The following is a 10,429-nucleotide window of genomic DNA, read 5'->3' on the forward strand; positions in this document are numbered from 1 at the left end:
CTGGGTTGGAGGTAACCACATGTTCCATCTCCTCGTCTCGATACTGGTAGGAAGAGGTTCCTGATGTAGCAGCACTGCAAATGTCCGCACTCAGTCGGTTACATTCTGTTGCTCGAATCGACGAAAAGAACATGTCAGATGATTACCCGGAGATGGTGGGGATGGTCACTTTGATTCTGGGCAAAGCCTTCGGTGGTTTGGAGGAGGTGGCCTTCGATGCTTTTGGCACAGCAGGTGGCACAACCTTGAGCTGCTTCGGAGCCTTCTCAATCGGCGCTGGGGAAGACGTCCGGGGGCGCTTTGAAGTTTGCCCAGTCGACGCGGTCGCCAGGACCGGGGTGCTCGCCGGGTCGTGAGCGTGCTTGGATCTCCTCTCTCTGCGAGGAGGCGAGTCGACCTCTTCGTCATCACTCTAGTCGTCCCTCTCCTCGTCCTCCTCTGCGTCCGAGTGCCACTCGCCACTCTCGCCCCCGCTCGCTCCTTCCTCGATGTCTTGCGCCCGCACTCCATTGGGCATCGAGTACATATCAATGAGAGCCTGAAAGCACAACGAGCAAAGGAAATACAGTCGACCATCAACAATGTGTCACACAATGAATCGGGAAGATACTTGACCAAGAAGAATCATACCTGTTCCGGCTGGCGCGAGTGGTCGAATGGAATCACCCTCCTAGACCCCCTGGGATTGTCTTTGTTGCTGGTGATTCCCCTCAGCCACTTCTCCACCGTGTCTTCGCTGACGTCCTCCGGGTGGATCCGAGTGGAGTCCTCGAGTCCCGAGTACATCCACATCGGATGGTCACGGGCCTGAAGCGGTTGGACGCGTCGACTGAGAAAGACCTCCAGCAGGTCCATCCCAGTCACCCCGTCGCGAACAAGTTGGACGACCCGCTCGACCAACGCCTTGACCTGCACCTTCTCTTCTGGGATCACCCTCAAGGAGGAGGGCTTCTCCACTCGAGCCAGGGAAAAGGAGGGAAGTCCAGTCGACTGACCTGGGGTCGGCTGGTCCTTTCAATAAAACCATGTCGGCTGCCAGTCCCGGACCGAGTCGGGAAGGATCATTGCTGGGAAGGTACTCTGGTTCCTCATCTGGATCCCAAGGCCCCCGCACATCTGGATCATGTGCGTCCTCTCATCACTCGGATTGGCCTTCTTGACCGACTGGGAGCGACAGGTGAATATGTGTTTGAAGAGACCCCAGTACGGTCGACAACCCAAGAAATTTTTGCACATTGACACAAAGGTAGCCAGATAAACTATGGTGTTTGGAGTGAAGTGGTGGAGTTAAGCCCCGAAGAAGTTCAAAAAGCCATGAAAGAAAGGATGGGGAGGGAAAGAAAACCCGCGGTCGACGTGAGTGGCGAGGAGAACGCACTCACCCTCCCGCGGCTGCGGCTCTGTCTCATTCCCCGGGAGCCGCGCCGATTCATGGGGGATCAGTCCCCCCTCCACCAGGTCGTCGAGGTCGTCCTAGCTAATCGTCGAGCGGATCCAGTCGCCCTGAATCCAGCCCGGTGGCAGGCCGGATCTTGACGAGGATCCGCCCCGGCTAGTCCTTTTGCCCTTCGCCTTCGCGGTCGCCTTCTTCGCGCGCTCCAACGCCACCGTCTTCTCTTTTCCCATGGCGGCGGATCGAGTCCGAGCGAGGTTGCGACGCCAAGAACGGAAGCGGGCGCAGCGGAGAAGTCTGAGGAAGAAGAAAGAGAATGAGGGTGCCTTGTTCAAAGGGCCGGTCCGGTGTCTTTTATAAGGTCATTCCCGAGTGACTGACTTGTAGGCCCAGACGATCTAAACAAATCCCGCAACAGTCGCGCGCGAGATACGTGGCGAAAAAGGTGGCGCGGGGATCGAGGCAACCTGCCTAATCCGTCCCGATTACCACGGCCTCGCCCGTCCGGCGCGCTTCCCAAAATTCGAATCCCGCGAAATCTGCGGAGAGCAGAGCAACTTGTCAGGCGGGAAACATCCTCCACATCGTCATTCAGAACTCTACCGTGAAAGTTCACTCGACAAAAACTAAGAATGGACCCAGGCGACTGAAAAAGAAGTTGATGTTATCCCCTCAGTTCATTGATCCAGAGCAAGATATACTCATAGCACGAAGAATGAGTCGGAAGTGTTCTCAACTCCTTCCTCACTCAAACCCTAATCAATTCAGGGGCTAATGACGAAGCTATGTACCTAGGGTAGGGTCATGGATCTGATCAAGATACCCTCCCCAAGAACATCCCTTAAAGAACCAGAAGCAGTCGAAGAAAAATCATCGTCCACTCGACCATAAAGCCATGTTCCACTAGACAGTCTTGAAGACACTCGACCATACGAACAACCACTCGACTACCATAAGACTAAGAGCCACTCACTCTGCAACGGTCGGGATTTAAGTGATAGCTTTAATGGTCATTTATGTACTTCTATTACAGGCATTACCAGTGACTTCTCTACCTTTATGTACCTTAAACCCTTTGTAACTGAGGGCGGGAGGGGTCTGGTGAACTCTATATAAGCCACCCACCTCCTCAGGGACAAGGGTTCGCACCCCCTGTAACTCACACGCATATAATCCAGTCGACCGCCTCCGGGCTCCGAGACGTAGGGCTGTTACTTCTTCTGAGAAGGGCCTGAACTCGTAAAACTTGCGTGTACAACTCCTCCATAGCTAGGATCTTGCCTCTACATTCCTACCCCCCATTCTACTATCATACTTAGAACCACGACAACAGCGACTAGTGAATTTACAAACTTTGCTTCTATGTGGTGGAGTGAATATTGTCGTATTAATGCAAATAATATACCTACTACTTGGGATGCTTTAAAACGAGCTATGCGGCAACGTTATATTCTTTCATATTATGCTCGTGATAAACTAAATGAATTGCAACATTTAAAACAAGGTAGCAGTTCTGTAGAGGATTATTATCAAGAATTGCAAACTGGATTAGTGCGACGTGGATTAGTAGAAACCGACGATGCTATGATGGCTAGAATTTTAGGTGGTTTGAATCGTGATATTCAGGATATTTTGGACTACAAGGAGTACAATTCTATTACTCATTTGTTTCATTTTGCTTGTAAAGCTGAAAGGGAAGTATAGGGACGATACAAGAAGGGACGAGGTATCTTTTCTGTAGGTCGTCATTCATCATGGACACACTCTCCCACTATCCCACCCACCACCGAGGCACCACCACATATCTCGAATAATGGTGCACTCCCAACAAGTTCAAAATCAATTCCACAATCCTCTGCGGCCTCGAGAGCAATTTCTGAAGCACCCACCACTTCGTCTGGACGCACAAGGGACATGAAGTGTCATATATGCAAAGGTGGCGGGCACTTGATGAAGGACGGCCCAAATAAACATACATTCATTATGCAGGAAGATGGTGAGTACTCTTCTGCTAGTGATTTGGATGAAGATACATGTGCTATGCTTGCCACTAATAATGCAGGTGACACTAAGGAGGATGACACAGAGGAGATACATGTTAATGCTACAATGGCAGATCAATACCCAAGCCTTGTCACCATGCGAGTACTTAGTGCCCAGGTTGGGCATACTGAGATGCCTCAACACCATAATCTTTTTCAAACTAAGTTTGTTGTCAAAGGGCATTCCATTCGTGTGATCATTGATGGTGGAAGCTGCAACAATTTGGCGAGTATAGAGATGGTCGAGAAACGTTGCCTCACCACTACGAGACACCCCCATCCATATAACATCCAATGGTTCAACGACTGTGGTAAGTTGAAGGTAATACGTCATCTGAGAGTACCTTTTACACTTGGTTCATATCATGATCACGTTGACTGTGATGTGTACCTATGCAAGCGTGTTCTTTATTGTTAGGTCGACCTTGGCAATTTGATAATAGTGTCACTTATCATGGTAGAACCAATTCGTATACCCTCGCGTTTGAAGGAAAAACCATTACCTTGCTTCCTATGTCCCCTGATGAAATAATTAATGATAGGAAAGCTAAATCAACGGATCATACTATGCATAGTATGCTTGCTATCAATTCTGAATTTTTTTCGTTGAGTGTCTCATCTTCTGAACTAGACATATTGCATGTTCAGGTAGTTCATTTGTGTCCCTATAATTCATATATAGACTTTGTGTGGCATAAAATTTATCATGATATTCATACTGATGTTATTACAAATTTCTCACACCCTCATGGGATAACACATTTGAAAGCGAGTACATGTGCTGCACCTATTTTTGGTTTTCTCTGTGATGAGTTTCAGGTACATAAAAGTCGAGGACGACTCTGTTTTCACGGAAGGGAGGATGATGTGCTCATATGTAACGTGGCTATACATGCAACTCCTACACTTGGACCTATGACTAAAGCGCGTGTGCGACGAATAGATAGCCAGGTACTATCGCTTCTTTGTACGCATGATCTAACTGACAATAATATGATGTTACACTCATATTTTAATTTACTTGTACTCAGGAATAAAGTGATCGAACAATCAATCGGAGAGAGTTGCATAGAGATTGAAGATGGAGACTATTTTACCTTAAGCTCAATACATGCATGTGTTTCACCGAACCATCCATGTCACGTACATAGGGGCCAATGGATTTGGCCTTGGCACCATGGACCAAGGATGGGAAACATGGGCCATGGGACTTGGGCTGCGCCAAGTGCTTCTCTATGGCAAGAGTGGACTTCTAGCCAGGCCATGCATGTTCGCTCGTTACAGCCGGACGCTGGACGACTGTCGGAGTAATGGGCCGCGGGTAGGCCAACCCGAGTCCCATAACCTTTCAAGACATCGGGGCAGGCTGCGCCCCTCAAGACCCCAGGGCGAAGAGCCGCCTCCTGAGGAGTCGACGGCGGGGCGGCCGACTGCCCACTCACGGCCGAGTCCCAGGGACGACTTCCAGAGAAGCCGGCTTTGGGGAGTCGGACGGCGACTCCAACAAACCCATGACCTCATCAAAGGGGACGGGGCAGGGGCATGGCTACAGTGAAGCCCACTCCCGCCCCTTACCAAGGGCAGGCATGGACACAGCACGCCGTGAAGGAAATATGCCCTAGAGGCAATAATAATGTTATTATTTTTATTTCCTTATATCATGATAAATGTTTATTATTCATGCTAGAATTGTATTAACCAGAAACATAATACATGTGTGAATACATAGACAAACCAAACGTCACTAGTATGCCTCTACTTGACTAGCTCATTAATCAAAGATGGTTATGTTTCCTAACCATAGACATGTGTTGTCATTTGATTAACAGGATCACATTATTAGGAGAATGATGTGATTGACATGACCCATTCCATTAGCTTAGCACCCGATCGTTTAGTTTGTTGCTATTGCTTTCTTCATGACTTATACATGTTCCTATGACTATGAGATTATGCAACTCCCATTTTCCGGGGGAACACTTTGTGTGCTACCAAACGTCACAACGTAACTGGGTGATTATAAAGGAGCTCTACAGGTGTCTCCAAAGGTACATGTTGGGTTGGCGTATTTTGAGATTAGGATTTGTCACTCCGATTGTCGGAGAGGTATCTCTGGGCCCTCTCGGTAATGCACATCACATAAGCCTTGCAAGCATTGCAACTAATGAGTTAGTTGCGAGATGATGTATTACGAAACGAGTAAAGAGACTTGCCGGTAACGAGATTGAACTAGGTATTGAGATACCGACGATCGAATCTCGGGCAAGTAACATACCGATGACAAAGGGAACAACGTATGTTGTTATGCGGTCTGACCGATAAAGATCTTCGTAGAATATGTAGGAGCCAATATGAGCATCCAGGTTCCGCTATTGGTTATTGACCGGAGACGTGTCTCGGTCATGTCTACATTGTTCTCGAACCCGTAGGGTCCGCACACTTAACGTTCGATGACAATTATATTATGAGTTTATGTGTTTTGATGTACCGAAGTTAGTTCGGAGTCCCGGATGTGATCACGGACATAACGAGGAGTCTCGAAATGGTCGAGACATAAAGATTGATATATTGGACGGCTATATTCGGACACCGGAAGTGTTCCGGGTGATTTCGGAGAAAACCGGAGAGCCGGAGGGTTTCCGGAACCCTACCGGGAGAAGTAATGGGCCATATGGGCCTTAGTGGAGAGAGAGAGGGGCAGCAAGGGTGGGCCATGTGCCTCCTCCCCCTGGTCCGAATTGGACTAGGAGAGGGGGGCGGCGCCCCCCTTTCCTTCTCCTTCCCCACTTCCTTCCCCCTCCTAGTAGGAGTCCTACTCCTACTAGGAGGAGGACTCCTCCTTGGCGCGCCTATAGGGCCGGCTGGCCTCCTCCCCTTGCTCCTTTATATACGGGGGCAGGGGGCACCCCTAGACACACAAGTTGATCCACGTGATCATATTCTTAGCCATGTGCGGTGCCCCCTTCGACCATAATCCTCGATAATATTGTAGCGGTGCTTAGGCGAAGCTCTACGACGGTAGTACATCAAGATCGTCACCACGCCGTCGTGCTGACGGAACTCTTCCCCGGCACTTTGCTGGATCAGAGTCCGGGGATCGTCATCGAGCTGAACGTGTGCTAAATCTCGGAGGTGCCGTAGTTTCGGTGCTTGATCAGTTGGGCCGTGAAGACGTACGACTACATCAACCGCGTTGTGCTAACGCTTCCGCTGTCGGTCTACAAGGGTACGAGATCACACTCTCCCCTCTCGTTGCTATGCATCACCATGATCTTGCGTGTGCGTAGGAAATTTTTTGAAATTACTACGTTCCCCAACATTGGCATCCGAGCCTAGGTTTTATGTGTTGATGTTATATGCACGAGTAGAACACAAGTGAGTTGTGGGCGATATAAGTCATACTGCTTACCAGCATGTCATACTTTGGTTCGGCGGTATTGTTGGATGAAGCGGCCCGGGCCGACATTACGCGTACGCTTACGCGAGACCGGTTCTCCCGACGTGCTTTGCACAAAGGTGGCTAGCGGGTGATAGTTTCTCCAACTTTAGTTGAACCGAGTGTGGCTTCGCCGGGTCCTTGTGAAGGTTAAAACAGCACCAACTTGACAAACTATCGTTCTGGTTTTGATGCGTAGGTAAGATTGGTTCTTGCTTAAGCCCGTAGCAGCCACGTAAAACTTGCAACAACAAAGTAGAGGACGTCTAACTTGTTTTTGCAGGGCATGTTGTGATGTGATATGGTCAAGACATGATGCTAAATTTTATTGTATGAGATGATCATGTTTTGTAACCAAGTTATCGGCAACTGGCAGGAGCCATATGGTTGTCGCTTTATTGTATGCAATGCAATTGCGCTGTAATGCTTTACTTTATCACTAAGCGGTAGCGATAGTCGTGGAAGCATAAGATTGGCGAGACGACAACGATGCTACGATGGTGATCAAGGTGTCGCGCCGGTGACGGTGGTGATCACGATGGTGCTTCAAAGATGGAGATCACAAGCACAAGATGATGATGGCCATATCATATCACTTATATTGATTGCATGTGATGTTTATATTTTATGCATCTTATCTTGCTTTGATTGACGGTAGCATTTTAAGATGATCTCTCACTAATTATCAAGAAGTGTTCTCCCTGAGTATGCACCGTTGCGAAAGTTCTTCGTGCTGAGACACCACGTGATGATCGGGTGTGATAGGCTCTAAGTTCAAATACAATGGGTGCAAAACAGTTGCACACGCAGAATACTCAGGTTATACTTGACGAGCCAAGCATATACAGATATGGCCTCAGAACACGGAGACCAAAAGGTCGAGCGTGAATCATATAGTAGATATGATCAACATAGCAATGTTCACCAATGAAACTACTCCATCTCACGTGATGATCGGACATGGTTTAGTTGATTTGGATCACGTAATCACTTAGAGGATTAGAGAGGGATGTCTATCTAAGTGGGAGTTCTTTAGTAATATGATTAATTGAACCTAAATTTATCATGAACTTAGTACCTGATAGTATCTTGCTTGTTTATGTTTGATAGATGGCCCGTGTTGTTGTTCCGTTGAATTTTAATGCGTTCCTTGAGAAAGCAAAGTTGAAAGATGATGGTAGAAATTACACGGACTGGGTCCGTAACTTGAGGATTATCCTCATTGCTGCATAGAAGAATTACGTCCTGGAAGCACCGCTGGGTGCCAGGCCTGCTGCTGGAGCAACACCAGATGTTATGAACGTCTGGCAGAGCAAAGCTGATGACTACTCGATAGTTCAGTGTGGCATGCTTTATGGCTTAGAATCGGGACTTCAATGACGTTTTGTACGTCATGGAGCATATGAGATGTTCCAGGAGTTGAAGTTAATATTTCAAGCAAATGCCCGGATTGAGAGATATGAAGTCTCCAATAAGTTCTATAGCTGCAAGATGGAGGAGAACAGTTCTGTCAATGAGCATATACTCAAAATGTCTGGGTATAATAATCACTTGATTCAATTGGGAGTTAATCTTCCAGATGATTGCGTCATTGACAGAATTCTCCAATCACTGCCACCAAGCTACAAGAGCTTCGTGATGAACTATAATATGCAAGGGATGAATAAGACTATTCCCGAGCTCTTCGCAATGCTGAAAGCTGCGGAGGTAGAAATCAAGAAGGAGCATCAAGTGTTGATGGTCAATAAGACCACTAGTTTCAAGAAAAAGGGCAAAGGGAAGAAGAAGGGGAACTTCAAAAAGAACAGCAAGCAAGTTGCTACTCAAGAGAAGAAACCCAAACCTGGACCTAAGCCTGAAACTGAGTGCTTCTACTGCAAGCAGACTGGTCACTGGAAGCGGAACTGCCCCAAGTATTTGGCGGATAAGAAGGATGGCAAGGTGAACAAAGGTATATGTGATATACATGTTATTGATGTGTACCTTACTAATGCTCGTAGTAGCACCTGGGTATTTGATACTGGTTCTGTTGCTAACATTTGCAACTCGAAACAGGGACTACGGATTAAGCGAAGATTGGCTAAGGACGAGGTGACGATGCGCGTGGGAAATGGTTCCAAAGTCGATGTGATCGCGGTCGGCACGCTACCTCTACATCTACCTTCGGGATTAGTATTAGACCTAAATAATTGTTATTTGGTGCCAGCGTTAAGCATGAACATTATATCTGGATCTTGTTTGATGCGAGACGGTTATTCATTTAAATCAGAGAATAATGGTTGTTCTATTTATATGAGTAATATCTTTTATGGTCATGCACCCTTAAAGAGTGGTCTATTCTTATTAAATCTCGATAGTAGTAACACACATATTCATAATGTTGAAGACTGTCGGGTGGTAGGTGCGACATATGCCAACGGGTGGCTTATCTTTGTGGGAACCAGTAAGACGTCGCTGGTGCCTGGAAGCGGGATGAGGCGAAGACATGCACGCCGGCGGATCTTACCCAGCTTCGGGGCTCTCCGAGGAGATAACACCCCTACTGCTGCTCTGCGGGGTCTCCGCATGCTCACTCGATGAATCAAGTAGGTACACAACGCTCCTTGAGCTGTTTTGGTGGGGGAGGAGGAAGAAAGGGCACGGCTAGCCTGCTTCTTCTCCTTGTATGGTGTCTAGAACTAGCAGGGGGTCCAACCCTTTGCATGGGTGCTCCGGGGGGTTTATATAGGCCTACCCCTCGGGGGTACAATGGTAATCCGGCTGGGCGCGGGGCCCAGCCGTCTGTGACTGTGCTCGCCGGCTCCTGCGCCGGCTGCTGGGGCCCGCCGACTGGTGGGTCCCGCCGGCTGCCAGCTCCTTGGTCAGCAAGCGGGCCCCAATGCCCCGGGCCTGGTCAGCGGCTGGTCACTGTGGCTTCATCTTGTTGACGTGAGCTTCATCGTGGTAAGCGCGGCTACAGTGCCGCCGCCTGCCGGACGATCGCTGTAGCCTTACCGCGTCTTGTCTCCTTAATGGGGCGTCTCCTTCGAGGGAGGCGGCGAGTCGGCTGCGGGGAGCCTTCTCCGTCTTGGGCCGGCTGGTTGGAAGCGTGGCCGCCTTCGGCCGTCTCTCTGCGCAAAGGGGCCCACCGCCTGTGGGTCGCGCCGGCGGCCCGTCGTGGGTGAGGCTAGGGTCAACGTGGCAACAGTGCTGCGCCGGACGGGTCATGCCTACCCCGTACGGCGCACTGTGCCAGGCGTGCCCCGGGATTTGAGGGTGGCAGGCTCTTCTGTAGCCACGCCCCGTCGTACCGCCGTTAGGTGGGTGCAAACATTGTGGGTACGGTCTTGACTGCTTTGCGGGGAGCCGGCTAGAAGGAGTCGGCCTTCTCACAGCCGGCGTCTTGGAGTCGGCCCTCTCGTGAGGGTTAAAGTTGGACCGTCTTCCGAAAGCCGGCCTAGATCGCAGCCGGCTAGGGGAAGGCGGCCCTATGTCTTGGATTCTTGAGAGCCGGGCTGGCTTGTAGTTTTTGCAAAAGTGCCAGGGGAAGCCGGCTAGGCTACCCATGGCTATTTACTC

The sequence above is a fragment of the Triticum urartu genome, chromosome 7, assembly GCF_003073215.2.
Source record: "Triticum urartu cultivar G1812 chromosome 7, Tu2.1, whole genome shotgun sequence".
NCBI classification, from domain to species: domain Eukaryota; kingdom Viridiplantae; phylum Streptophyta; class Magnoliopsida; order Poales; family Poaceae; genus Triticum; species Triticum urartu.